Source organism: Sorghum bicolor, chromosome 7 (assembly GCF_000003195.3).
Source record: "Sorghum bicolor cultivar BTx623 chromosome 7, Sorghum_bicolor_NCBIv3, whole genome shotgun sequence".
NCBI lineage: Eukaryota > Viridiplantae > Streptophyta > Magnoliopsida > Poales > Poaceae > Sorghum > Sorghum bicolor.
This window is the reverse complement of record NC_012876.2, coordinates 14,419,892-14,435,305: the sequence shown is the minus strand read 5'-3', so window position 1 is coordinate 14,435,305 and position 15,414 is coordinate 14,419,892.

Below are 15,414 nucleotides of genomic sequence, written 5' to 3'. Positions count from 1 at the left end.
GAGCAAGAACAAGGGCAAGGACAAGAAGGAAGAATCAAGTGATGAGGAGTGCTCCAATGATGATAGTGATGATGAAGCACTAGCACTCTTTGTCTGCAAATTTGGAAAGATGATGAAGAAGAAGGGCTATCACATAAGAAAGAGAAGAGATCACTTCAAGAACAAGGAGTATGTGAGGCTATGCTACAAGTGCAAGGGCCCTGATCATATTGTGGCGGATTGTCCTTACAATAGTGACAATGATGAGCATGAGAAGAAGAACAAGAAGGAGAAGAAAGAAAAGAAAGAGAAGAAGATGGTCTTCAAGAAGAAGGGTGGATCCTATGTTGTGACATGGGATAGTGATGTATCTTCAGATGATGATTCAAGTGATGATGACAAGGCATCCAAGAAGAAGGCGCTTGCTAGTATTGCTATCAACAACAAGCCATCACTTTTCGACACTCCTTCATGCTTCATGGCCAAGGGCCACAAGGTACAATATGATGAGAGTGATAGTGAAAATGAAAATGAACATAATAGTGATAGTGATGATGAAAATGAATTCACTAATGAACAACACATGGACTTATTAGAGCAAGCTGATTCACTTATTTATTCTAAAAACAAGAAGTGCAAAGAATTAGCCAAGAAGTTAAAAGCTCTTGAGCAATCCTTTGATGAGCTCAATGCTACTCATGAGAGGCTAGTGGATGCCCATGAGAAGCTTGGCAAGGCTCACACCAAGCTTGAGAAAGTTCACTCCTTGTAATTAGAAGAGAACAAGGAAGGGTTGTTGTATCATGTGATGTGGGCACAATATGTGACTTAATTAAGGACCCAACCCACCTATTGTTGTTGCCACTAACTCTTCTTGTAGGCCTTCATCCACCACCATGAACTCTACCTCTACTTCTAGTGTCGGTGTCACTTGTGATGCTTCACTAAAGGTTGAGAATGAGACTCTCAAGAGAGAGGTTGATGAGCTCACTCACACCCTAGGCAAGGCCTATGGTGGTGAGGCCCGCTTGTTAAAATGCTTAGGTAGCCAAAGGTTTTCTCTCAACAAAGAGGGATTAGGCTATACTTCCAAGAAAGGCAGGAAGGCCTTTGCAACTCACAAAACTAGTTTTGTGAAGAGCAATGGTCAGTATTGCAATAGATGCAATCAAGTTGGGCACTTAGAGCTTAATTGCAACAAAATGAACAAGAAAAAGAAATTTGCTAATGTACCTTACATTTCTTTTGATTCTTGTTATGTGCTTACCAAGGGTGAGAAGGGTGTGCATGCTAAGTTTGTTGGTACACCAATTGTGGGTCCAAAGAAGAAGGCTATTTGGGTACCAAAAAGCTTAGTCACTAACCTCCAAGGACCCAAACAAGTATGGTACCTAAGAAACATTGATTTGTTTTGTAGGTAAATTATAAAGCTGGCGGAAGGCATTGGGTGCTTGATAGTGGGTGCACACAACACATGACCAGTGATTCAAGAATGTTCAATTCAATCAATACAAATGATGACAATGGTGTTGATAGTATCACATTTGGTGACAATGGCAAAGGCAAGGTCAAAGGGCTCGATAAAATTTCTATATCCAATGATTTGAGCATTTCCAATGTGCTACTTGTAGAGAACTTGAACTTCAATTTGTTATCCGTAGCTCAACTATGTGATCTTTGTTTCAAATGCATATTTGGAGTTGATGATGTAGAGATCATAAGAGTAGATGGTTTTAGATATACTTAGTTGATTTCAATGCTAGTGATGCTGAATTATCATTTATCAACATGTTTGCTCTTGGTTATGGCATAGAAGGCTTAGTCATATTGGAATGAAACAATTGAACAAGTTAGTCAAGCATGATCTTGTTAGAGGCTTGAAAGATATCACTTTTGAGAAAGACAAGCTTTGTAGTGCATGTCAAGCCGGAAAGCAAGTTGGCAACACTCATCCAAAGAAGAGAATCATGAGTACATGCAAGGCATTTGAGTTGTTGCACATGGACTTATTTGGACCAACCACATACACAAGCATTGGTGGAAATAAATATGGATTTGTGATAGTAGATGATTTCACAAGATACACATGGGTATTCTTTCTTAGTTACAAGAGTGATGCTTTTGCAACTTTCAAATCATTTGTCAAGAGAATACACAATGAATTTGAAACAACCATCAAGAAAGTGAGAAGTAACAATGGAAGTGAATTCAAGAACACAAGAATTGATGAGCTTTGTGATGAATTTGGCATTAGGCATCAATTCTTGGCCAAGTACACTCCACAATCAAATGGTCTTGTTGAGAGGAAGAATAGAACCTTGATTGACATGGCAAGATCAATGTTGAGTGAGTACAATGTGAGTCATTCATTTTGGGCCGAAGCAATCAACACGGTTTGCTGCTATAGCAACCGACTCTATTGTTACCCTATGATGGAGAAGACACCATATCAGCTCTTGAATGGTAGAAAGCCTAATATTGCATACTTTTGGGGTTTTAGTTGCAAATGCTATATATTGAAGAAAGGAACTAGATTGAGCAAATTTGAAAAGAAATATGATGAAGCTTTCTTTCTTGGTTACTCCACTACTAGCAAAGCTTATTGTTGGTATTTTTAGCATCACTTCATATTAAGTTGTCGTCCCTAGCATGATGCCAAAACCAAGGATAAAAATAATCTACACGCAATAACTCTAAACACAATATATCCGCAAGCGCATAGATAATTCTCCCATTGCAGCATTTCACCCAGGAAGTATTCCAAGTATCGTTGATTTATTTTATGCCAAAAGGATAAAGCAGCTTTCTATTCATTAGGCTTAGGTGATCTTGTATGAACTAAGGAAATTATAATTATGTAAATCTATCACAGCCAATAATACTAATGCTTTAGCGATAACTAATAACAAAATGATAAATGATAACTGAGTAATGAAGTAAATGGTATTCCAGAAATAGAAAATAAAGACTCACTAACGTAGCAAGACAATCTTGATATTCAAATAAAATAAAAGAAACCTATGTAATTACTAATATAAAGTCTACAACCTATGCTATGCTACACATTTTCATCTATAGTGTGATAAACTCAGAAAACATCATAAGGAGCATCAACTAATGAGGATTTTAAGACGCGACCGTCACCTCCTTCGCGACCGCGCTCAGCTAGTCCTACTTACGGGGGGTGGACTACAAAGGAACAACCGCAGCTGTCACCTACGCGGACTACCACATGACCTGGCATGTCAGGGAGCCTCCGTAGGTACACAATATATCTAAACACCATGTCTACATAATGTGCACCACTTGACTCACTCGAGTACTGAATCTGGCGCTTTACGATCATATAACGATAATCATCATAAACCACATCTATATCGAATATGCAACTAGAATAAACTAAGAACTGAATAAATAGAAATATATTGAAGTAGAGCAACGCCATAATGAAATACAAGATAATATTATCAATTTCTAGAAGACAGATATGGAATCCCGAGCGGAGCGCCCGATCTCTACTTGAACCTCGCTAGACGCCTATACTAAGAACTTGAAGAACTAGAGCTCTACTTCTAATCTCTGGAAACCCTAACTTCTAACTACTCTTGACAAATGAAGCAGAAGGAATAAACTGACTCTCTCGGGTTATCTCCTGGTAGAGGGTCTGCCCCTCTATTTATAGCCTGGTGGAGTGCACGTGCGGCGTAGGATCAAACTGACTTAACAAGCGGCCGAGATGACTCCTTAGAGATGGTGGAGGAAGCTTCCAGAAGGGAAGGCCAAACCCTAGCCACAGGGGGCCGGGCGGCGCCAGGGTGGTGCCGGCCGACCCCACCTGGTGGTCTCTACCGGTCCCCTTGCTCCGAGAGTCTTCTGGAGTCTTCCTGATCCCTCTGGTGTCCTCCTTCCGCCGCGGATAAGTTTCGTGGTTAATTGGCACTTAAATCCCTCTTTTCAGCACTTTCTGAAATAATCCCTGAAAATCACAGAATATGCAAAACTCATGGAAATTGTCACTTTAAACCCTAGACTAATATGTTTTCATATTTTTCTTTGAGTCTAAAGTTCTAATAAAGTTGACGTTATCAACCGTCAACAATACCCCCAAGCTAAGTCTTTGCTAGTCCCTTAGCAAAGTTAACTTGAAAGAATATTTTCAGGGTTCCTCATGTTTAATTCCAACGAATATTTGTGTGTTGAATTTTAAAAATTCATTTTTGGTTTATAATTCATCCATCTATCATTCAAAATTATTCTTATTCCTTTCAGCGTGAGGCTTTTCAACTTTAATTAAATCTTAGGTGATTGAAAGTTAGAATAAGTAAGCAAGCACCGTAGATATTTTATTCTTTGTTCCTGCACTACTCGAGAGGTTTTATTAATTTTGAAAACCATGAGAGTCTACTAATAAGACTGTAGTAGGCTACTAAGCTATACTTCATGATGGAATGTGGTAGTGATTTAAATTTATATTTTCAAGCTCTTACGCAATATTCTCTCTTTTCTGTCTTTTGAGAGATGTGGGCTATCTCCTAGCGGATACTTTTGTATCCATTTTTTTCTCTTAGGCGGGTGTCTTTGCACCCATTGTTTTACTCTCTTTTAATTTGACACATACCTTTTTGGTATGGCATCTTTTAGGCTCATACTTCTCTTGTATGGCATCTTTTAATTTTATAGCCCACATTCTCTTTTAGACTTCTAAGAGAGACTTTTGTTGCATAGAGTAAAAACTATTTTTGTGCATGTGGATTCAATCATGAGTGTATAACAAAATAGTATACTCAAATCTTATCAGCAAAATGAATTATAGATTGATTGATTTAATTCTTGCAAAATGTCTAGAGCTTAGCTATCACTTGGAATAAAATATATACTAGCTCAAATCTTTTTTATATCATATCTGCCAATTACTCTGAATTATAAGCTTTATGCTACCCATAGATATCAATTGTTAGAATAAAATTATCCAGGTAGATAAACTTCGTATAATTCAAAAGAGAATTTTAAATTCTAGTACTAAGTGATTGCAAATTTGTTTATTTTTTTTTTTTTTTTTATTATTATTATTATTATTATTATTATTATTATTATTATTATTATTATTATTATTATTATTATTATTATTATTATTATTATTATTATTATTATTATTATTATTATTATTATTATTATTATTATTATTATTATTATTGTTATTATTTGAATAAATAGTAGAATTAAAGACTAACTCTAATTATTCTAATTTGATGACAAAAATTAAATGCTGCAAAGTAAATACTAAAATAAATACTGAAGATAGAATATTTACAGTGGTAAAAGGGTGCTCACCTCGGTTGACGGTCCTTAAGTATCAAATTTAATTATCAAATAAATAAAGAAAAGGATCCAAATGAAATAAAGATCTAGACTTAGGGTTTTATCTGACAGAATTCCACGAGTTTTGGTGTTTGTCTATTTCTGCAGGGGGTTATCAGGAAATATGGAAGAAAGGCCCACATGTCAGGATTACGTAAAGATATTAACGTGCTGCGCAATTATCTTACATCTAGAAGACTCCAGAAGCCACGAGACCGAAGCGGAGGCGAATCGGGGCCAGAGACAGGGCGCCCGCCCTGTCCAACTGGGCGCCCGCCCCCTGTCTAAGTCCAATCAGGACTCTGCTTTGCGGGAAGTCTCCACCGACCTAAAGGATGAATCTAAACCATACAATCTATGTTGGTTTGATCCAAGGGCCCATATTCACTTGAAGGGACTATAAAACCAGACCCCCTGGCCCCTGGAGGAGAGAGCCTCTCGACCCTAATTCATTGTTCCATCAAGGGAGAAGAAGCCTCTGATCAAGATTAGAGCCACCACATCAATTAGATATCTAGATTAGCATAGCTACATAGGATTAGAACTAGAAGGAGTCAATCTTCGATTGGTTTCCGGATCTGTCAGGAGGATTCTTGGTAATTCTCTAATTGTGCTTCTAATTGCTTTCTAATTATCTTTGTTCTTCAATATTATGAATATGACTTTGTTCTACTTCAATATATTGCTTATGACTTTGCTCTATTTGCTTATATTCAAGATTATATTGTTCTTAGTTTATCATAGTTATGTACTTGGCTTAGTTAGATACGATCTATATACATGCTTAGGATCGTATAGCGTTTATCCATCGGATCCATGGGTAAATGATAGATATTGTGTAGGCGTGGTGCTTATACCGTATTTATCTGCAATTGTACCCAATATGCCAAATCGTGGGGTAGTTCGTGATAGTGACAGCTTCATTGATTCTTATATAGTCCCCCTCTCGTGTATTGGGCTGGCAGAGCAACATTATTACAGGGGAGTGATTGCTATGTTTCTCATATTCCTTGCTAATATCACTATGCATGGGCGTAGTCTTGTCTCGCAATGATTGCTAAGTATGCTTGCACTAACTATGATATGCTAGACTATATAGTTAAGAATAACTTAGGGAATATTCTTGTAGTTCGTTCTAATACCATGCTAATGACTTTCTAGAGTATCTAATTGAGGTGCTTATCATATTTATTATGTGGCTAGATCAGATTAGTTATCCTTGTCACTATTATCATTTCATATATCTATTATGTGACATTTATCCCTGTATGAAGAGTTAGATATAATGTTCTCAATTATACATGCAATGATAGATGCTCAATCTCATATTCTATTCTGTAATCAATAGTGATGATTGACTAATCCCTTCCCAGTGGTAAAAATATAAATAACGATACCTGGAATACTTCCCGGTTAAAATGCTACATCGGTATTAATCTGTGCGCTTGCAGATCCCATTCATTATTTATTTAGAAGAGCAATTGCATATTTCAATACCGCGTCTCTCATGTCATGCTGGGGATGACAACTTGGCTTAAGTGGTGTGAGGGATAGGTTTGGCATTTTTGGCACCGTTGCTAGATTTAGAACTTAGTCTACTTTTGGTAATGATGTTAAGAATACCCAACAACCTCGTGGGGGCTCTCCCCCAAGCTGAATGTTACCGGGCTCAGTAATGTGGTGGAGGTGGTGGTTGGAATCTCATCTGCTCTATCAGGTACTCTAATCCAGTCTGCATGTGTTGTTGTCCCTCATGTAGCTGCTTGAACTGCTGATCCACCTAGTGCTGCCACTGCTCATGTTGCTGAAATCTATCATCAATATGATGTTGCCACTGCTCATGTCGACGCCAAGTTTCGTTCATTGCTTGATGTCCCTGCTGAAGGTTAGTGAGATGCAAAGACATAGCAGGATAGTTATTAATAGAAGTCCCGAAATACTGTTTAGGTGGCGGCATGTATTCATCTGTTGGTGGTGCATGGAACGGGTATAGTCCACCAGTGGTGTGGTCCGCATTTCCACGCACAGAAAATGATGCACGGCCCCTATGAAAATTTTGTCTGGTATCATCTGGCTCCTGTGTGGAAAATATTCCCCATCCTGTGGATGTAGATGGCTCTCCTTGCTCATACGTGGCTTGGTCCTCCCATTCTGAGTGGGTGGACCAGGGCTAATGTGGCTCATGTGACGTACCTGGATCGTCAAAGTTAGTGTAATAAAAATGAGTTGGACCCGATGGTGTTGGGTCAGCTCTAGTGTAAACTTCTGGGCAGCATGTTAATGCGTGCTGATGGATACGTGCCAATGTTAGTATTTTCTAGAAAAGTAAAAATGTCAACAGAATAAATTCCCAGTTCCCAGTCAGGCAACACGTACTCATTGCGGTATTTCTTATAAATTATGATTATTTTATTGTTTCGTCTTTTTAGCATATGAGCACGGAAGAAAAAATCATATCCAATAATTCTACGATCATCAAGAATAAATGTGAGGATGACCTTTGATAGTAATTCTAAACTTGCATCTAGGCGTGTGATCCAAGAGGTAAAAGAAATGCTGCATTTTCTCATGGTAGGTACAGTTTTTCAATAGCTCAATATTAATTTTACAGGTGATGTTTTTCTCTTTTTAATCATAATATATAACAAATGCAGCTCATCCTGCCTGATAGTGTTCCCTCTTCTCGAGAAAAAAAAGTAAAAGCTAACCATTTAAACATAAATCTCAGTGTGGGGTGGTGGACTTTCTCAGTGGTATATTTTTGGTTACGTTCAGGTTGCTTAGCACTGATGTTCTCCTAAAAATCATCTTTATTAAAATCCTTAAACACATCAGCTATATTTACTACACACTGATCTAAAAATCCTAGTGCTACAGTGACAGTTTTTCATGTAAGAGTAAATGGTTTGTTGAACATTCTCAAAGAAACATTGTCATCATCAAAATCCAGGGAGCTAATAAATTCTATAGTGAGTAATCTGCTACCCAATTCAGTAATTTCCCAATCATCTTCCCATCCTATGATCCTAAAAAAGCTCAAACTCAAAATCCATTCTGGTTTCATAGAGAAAAGTACTATCAAATATGGGTGTATGCGTAAACTCCTTGGTCTTTATCACATTTAATATTTCAACTTGCGGTCTAAGTGGTAATAGAATTTGATTAAAGCTTGTTAATTCATACCTCTCTTCCCATTGGGAAGAGGATGATGGGATGTGATGCTCGGAAGGTGATGGCGGATCGATGTCCATCCCGGAACAGGAACGTGAAGGTGCTTGAGATGACGAACGGCTCCAGGTGCTGCGGAATGAAAGTGTCCTCCCGATACTCCTAAGTGCTCCTCCAACTTTGCGATTCATCCTGTCTTAAGAACACGAAGAACAAGGCAAGAACAACAAGAACACAAGAACTCAAAAATTAGGGAAACAAAAGAGAGAAGAGGTGATTTCCACTTGATGCACTTGATCTTCTTTTCTATCTTCTTTTCTTCTCTAATTAAGGGTGGTAGATGAAGGTTGAAATTTTGAAATTTGCAACCAGGGAAGAATGGAGTGCTCTAGTTTGGGAATGAGTGTGAGAGAGAGTGGAAGAAATAGGAGAGGGAAAGGAGGAAGGGGGGCGCCGGCCGGCGTGGGTGTGGGGCCGGCCGGTCCCACCTTGGACCCTTTGTCCACCAACTTTGGACAGGATGACAACATGAATTTGTGAACTATTATGGTGTTTGTGACCTTCCCCATGCATGAATGAGTGAGTGGAGTGAGAAAAGAGTAAAAGACATGCATGTGATTAAACAAAATGGAGTGTAGTGAATAATTGGTGGGTGGCGATGTGATGTGAAATGACTTGATGTGATAGGTGTAGGTCCCACATGTCTCTCATATTTATACCATATATATAATGACACAAAGATGAAAAACTAAATTACGTTTATGAATCTATGAAAAATTAGAATTCTAATGACAATATTTTTATATTTTTCTGCCACCACAGTAAATTTTACCAACAGGGTTTTTACGCTCTGTCAGTAGTAATCTCATGGGGCTTAAAACTTTAGTTATGACATGCTTATTTTTATTTTCTTTTAATAATGCAATTTGTGATAATAAATATGCTAAAAATTAATGTGAGAATTTAATTTACTGATAACTTGGACTTCTCCAGTTAAATTATTCTTTATAATTGCTCTCCGCTGTCGGAGATGTTGAGGCATCTTGATCTTCTTGATCCTTCAGAGTCTTGCATTGCTCGGGTCTTGGCCTGAATGCAAATCGCTCTTCTTGCCAATTAATGGTGAATATTATTTCTCCAGCTCCAACGTTGATGGTTGCATTTGCAGTGTTTAGGATTGGTCGCCCGAGGATAAGAGGTATCTTCCTCTCTTCCTGCATGTCAAGTACCACAAAATCTACATGAATGAAAAAGTCACGGATTCTTGCTAGAATATTTTCTGCTATCCCTGCAGGGTAGCGGACTGATTGGTCAGCTAATTGCAAGCACATTATTATTGGAGTGAGCGTGGAATAGTCAAGTTTGTCGAAGACCGTCTTGGGCATAACGCTGACATTTGCTCCAAGATCACATAAGGCGTTCTCGAACATCTGATTGCCTATAGAACAATCTATATTGGGACACTATTGGGTCATTCTTCTTGATGGGGGAAGAACGTAGGATTGCTTCACTACATGCCTCTGTTAGCTTGATGATTTCGGTTGACGGAAGTGGTCCCTTGTTGTTGAGGATGGCTGTTGACGGTCCTTAAGTATCAAATTTAATTATCAAATAAATAAAGAAAAGGATCCAAATGAAATCAACATCTAGACTTAGGGTTTTATCTGACAGAATTCCATGAGTTTTGGTGTTTGTCTATTTCTACAGGGGGTTATCAGGAAATAAGGAAGAAAGACCCACACGTCGGGATTACATAAAGATATTAACGTGCCGCGCAATTATCTTACATCTAGAAGACTCCAGAAGCCACGAGACCGAAGCGGAGGCGAAACGGGGCCTGACCCTGGGCGCCCGCCCAGGTGATCAGGGTGCCCGCCCACCTCGTGAGTCCAATCAGGACTCTGCTTTGCGGGAGATTTCCACCGACCTAAAGGATGAATCTAAACCATACAATCTATGTCGGTTTGATCCAACGGCCCATATTCACTTGAAGGGACTATAAAACCAGACCCCCTGGCCCCTGGAGGAGAGAGCCTCTCAACCCTAATTCATTGTTCCTCAAGGGAGAAGAAGCCTCTGATCAAGATTAGAGCCACCACATCAATTAGATATCTAGACTAGCATAGCTACATAGGATTAGAACTAGAAGGAGTCAATCTTCGATTGGTTTCCGGATCTGTCAAGAGGATTCTTGGTAATTATCTAATTGTGCTTCTAATTGTTCTTCTAATTATCTTTGTTCTTCAATATTATGAATATGACTTTGTTCTACTTCAATATATTGCTTATGACTTTGCTCTACTTGCTTATATTCAAGATTATATTGTTCTTAGTTTATCATAGTTATGTACTTGGCTTAGTTAGATTGGATCTATATACATGCTTAGGATCGTATAGCGTTTATCCATCGGATCCATGGGTAAATGATAGATATTGTGTAAGCGTGGTGCTTATACCGTATTTATCTGCGATTGTACCCAATATGCCAGATCGTGGGGTGGTTCGTGATAGTGACAGCTTCATTGATTCTTATATAGTCCCCCTCTCGTGTATTGGGCTGGCAGAGCAATATTATTACAGGGGAGTGATTGCTATGTTTCTCATTTACCTTGCTAATATTACTATGCATGGGCGTAGTCTTGTCTCACAATGATTGCTAAGTATGCTTGCACTAATTATGATAATGCTAGACTATATAGTTGAGAATAACTTAGGGAATATTCTTGTAGTTCGTTCTAATACCATGCTAATGACTTTCTAGAATATCTAATTGAGGTGCTTATCATATTTATTATGTGGCTATATCAGATTAGTTATCCTTGTCACTATTATTATTTCATATATCTTTTATGTGACACTTATCCCTGTATGAAGAGTTAGATATAATGTTCTCAACTATACCTACAATGATATATGCTCAATCTCATATTCTATTCTGTAATCAATAGTGATGATTGCTAATCCCTTCCCAGTGGTAAAAATATAAATAACGATACCTGGAATACTTCCCGGTTTAAATGCTGCATCGGTATTAATCTGTGCGCTTGCAGATCCCATTCATTATTTATTTAGAAGAGCAATTGCATATTTCAATACCGCGTCTCTCATGTCATGCTGGGGATGACAACTTGGCTTAAGTGGTGTGAGGGATAGGTTTGGCATTTTGGCACCGTTACTAGATTTAGAGAACTTAGTCTACTTTTGGTAATGATGTTAAGAATACCCAACAAGCATTTTTGGCGCCGTTGCCGGGGAAGGTTGATTACTAATCAGGAATGGAATAAAAGATTTTGAGTTATCATTCGCATCACTAATATGATTGAGCTTATCTATTCTCTCATACAGTTTTACCCCGATATTTTCCTATTTTATCTTATGCAGGGGAATGTATGAATAGAAGACATCTTCCAGGAAACTTTGTTGACAATCCTGAAGCATTATTCAAGAAGACGAGAGCCAAGCTCAAGAAGAGATCATCAACACTTCAGCAAGAAGCTTCATCCAATCAAGAAGATCACCGGAACTTGTCTTCAGAGTTCGAAGCCATGGCGAACAAATCGATCCGCGAGTTCTCAGCTCCCACTACGGACAACATCCGCACTGGACCTGCTGTAGAGATCGACGGCAACTTTGAGCTCAAACCTGGACTTATCAACATGGTGCAATCCAACCAGTTCTGTGGGAAGGCACACGAAGATGCTAGTGCTCATTTACAACACTTCCTGGAGATTTGCAACACATTCACCATATCAGGAGTTTCCAAAGATGCTATACTACTTCGCCTCTTCCCATTCTCACTGTTAGGGAGAGCGAAGCAGTGGTTCTACGCTACAAAGGAGAAGAATACTACGTGGGCACTCTGCTCAACAAACTTCCTGGCAAAGTTCTTTCCCATGGGCAAGACCAATGCTCTCCGTGGGAAGATTACAAGTTTTCAGCAACAAAATGATGAATCTGTTCCAGAAGCATGGGAGTGCTTTCAAGACTACATCCTAGAATGTCCCCATCATGGAATGGAGAGTTGGCTACTGATGCAGACATTTTATCATGGGCTCGGCAACAGTGCCCGAGAGACCATGGATGCTGCAGCTGGAGGAGCATTCTTATCACTTACTATACCACAAGCCACAGCTCTTGTGGAGAAGATGGCGTCCAATCAAAGCTGGAATGAAGAGAGGACCCAGACACGCAAGATAGGTGAAGGTATGCATCAGCTCAAGGAGGTAGACATGCTGTCTGCAAAGCTAGACCTGCTCATAAAGAAGCTCGACGATAGAGCTGGAGATAAGAAGGAAGTTATGCACATCTACGACTCTCACATGACTTGTGAGGAGTGTGGAGACACTGGACACTCAGGCAACCACTGCCCTGAGATACTTGAGGATGTCAACTACATCAACAACAACTACTACTACTACTACAACCGTCCTCAACAAAATCAAGGTTGGAACCAACAGAGGCCTAACTACTCAGGTAATTATCGAGGTAACAATTCTTACAACAATAATAATAATTTTCCACCTCTGAGAGAGTTAGTGTCTAATCAAGGAAAGCTAATGGATAATCTATCTAAGAAATTGGCATCTAATGATAAAATGCTACAAAATATAAATAATAGAATGGATAATTTCTCTACTGCCATCAAGAATCAAATTAGCTTTAATAAAATGATTGAATCTCAGTTAAATCAAATTGTTGCGGCTGTTCCTGCTACTAACCCCGGTATACCATCACAACCGGAAGGATTAGAATCTGCAAATCTTGTAGACATGTTTGATACAGGTAATAATTGGAGTAACCCCGTCACTGAATTCTCTACTGACCTTCTGCCGGTCAAGAGAGGCGATCCAGGACGCCCCGTCATCCCGATCTCCATCGGCATGGTGGATGTCCCAGAAGCACTCTGTGACTTTGGCTCCAGTGTCAACATTATACCCAGGGTACTCTATGAAAAATTCTTTACATATCCTTTATTAGAAACAATCATGTGTTTGCAGTTTGCAGATCAGACGATAACTTTTCCAATGGGAATATTGAAGAACCTTTGTGTCCGAGTTGGTACCTTATATGCTCTAGCAGACTTCGTAGTAGTAGAGACCGGAAATGATGAGAGAGCACCTATCATCTTAGGGAGGCCATTCTTGAATACCACGGGAGCTATCATCTATGCTAGTGCTGCTAAGATCAGTTTCTACGTCAAAGGGAGGAAGGAGACATTTTTCTTCAAGAACAAGACTACACAAATCCCAGATCAATCCAGACGTGAATCAAGGAAGAGGACCAACAGGAGGAACAGGAACAAGCAAGTGTGGACCGAGTCAGCTAAGATGGTCACTGTAGTTCATGGAGGCCAAGATCACCAACTTAAGTCACCGCTTTTGACCAAGAAGGACGACCCAGGAATGCCAAGCATCTACTGCTCCATCAATGGATACAACTTCTACAAGGCAACTTGTGACACCGGATCGGGCGTCAACATAATGGCCGCAGCCACCTATCGGCTCTTGTTCGGAACCATGCCCCTAAGACCAACATATATTCAGCTCCAGATGGCAGATCAGACATTTCAAGAAGTTAAAGGAATAGTAATTGATGTCCCAGTCAAAATAGACGATCATTTTGTCTACATAGACTTTCAAGTTATTGACATGGAAGAAGATGAATATGATCCACCCATCATCCTTGGAAGACCGTTCCTCAGCACCATTAAAGCAATTATCTACATTAGAACCGGAGAAATCCATATGCACTTCCCCTCAGAGAAGGTACGCCGTTATTTTACTGACCCTAACTATATCGTTGAAGAATCTAAGCAGGTAAGGAAAAGACGCAACCGTAACCAGAGGAGGCAGATCATCAAGGACGGATGGGCAGACTACGAAGGAGAAGTTATAAGGTCTAAACTTTTGATCCTTTCCTAGGGCATATTCTGTCTGAAAAAGGGATTGCTATGGATCCGTCAAAGGTACAGGAAGTTATGGACTGGAAGTCACCAACTTCTGTCTCGGAAGTTCGAAGCTTTCTTGGCCTAGCCGGGTATTACCATCGTTTCATACCCGACTTTTCCAAGATTGCTAAGCTAATGACCAGTTTGCTGCAAAAGGATCATAAGTTTGTCTGGACGGAAGGGTGTGAACTAGCCTTCCACACCTTGCGAAAGTTGCTGACCACCGCTCCCGTTCTAGCGCAACCCAATATCGAAAAGCCTTTTGATGTGTTTTGCGACGCGTCAAAAAGTGGCTTAGGATGTGTGCTGATGCAAGACGGCAGAGTTATAGCTTACGCTTCTAGACAGTTGAGAAAGCACGAAGTCAACTACCCGACCCACGACCTCGAGCTAGCAGCAGTAGTGCACGCTTTAAAGATCTGGAGGCACTATTTGTTAGGGAATAAATGTCATATCTACACAGATCATAAAAGTCTAAAGTACATCTTCACACAGTCTGAGCTGAATATGAGGCAACGAAGATGGTTAGAGCTGATCAAGGATTACGATCTGGAAGTCCATTATCATTCGGGCAAGGCTAATGTGGTAGCAGACGCTTTGAGTCGCAAACCGCACTATCAAGTGGTTCAACCGTTGTTTGAGGATGGGTTCAATCTCATGCATCCCGAAGTCTTATGTCACATACAACTCAGTTGTTCACTTGAAAGTCAAGTCATCGAGGGTCAGAAAACAGACAAGGGTATCTTCCACATCAATGAAAAGATCAAAAATGACACAAGGACTCAGTTCAGAGTTGATGAAAAAGGGGTATTGTGGTTTCAACACCGGCTAGTAGTTCCGAAGAATCAAAAATTAAAGAATCGCATCATGGGTGAAGCACATCTCTCCAAGCTTTCTATTCATCCTGGCAGTAGTAAGATGTATCAAGACCTAAGATCTCACTTTTGGTGGACCAAGATGAA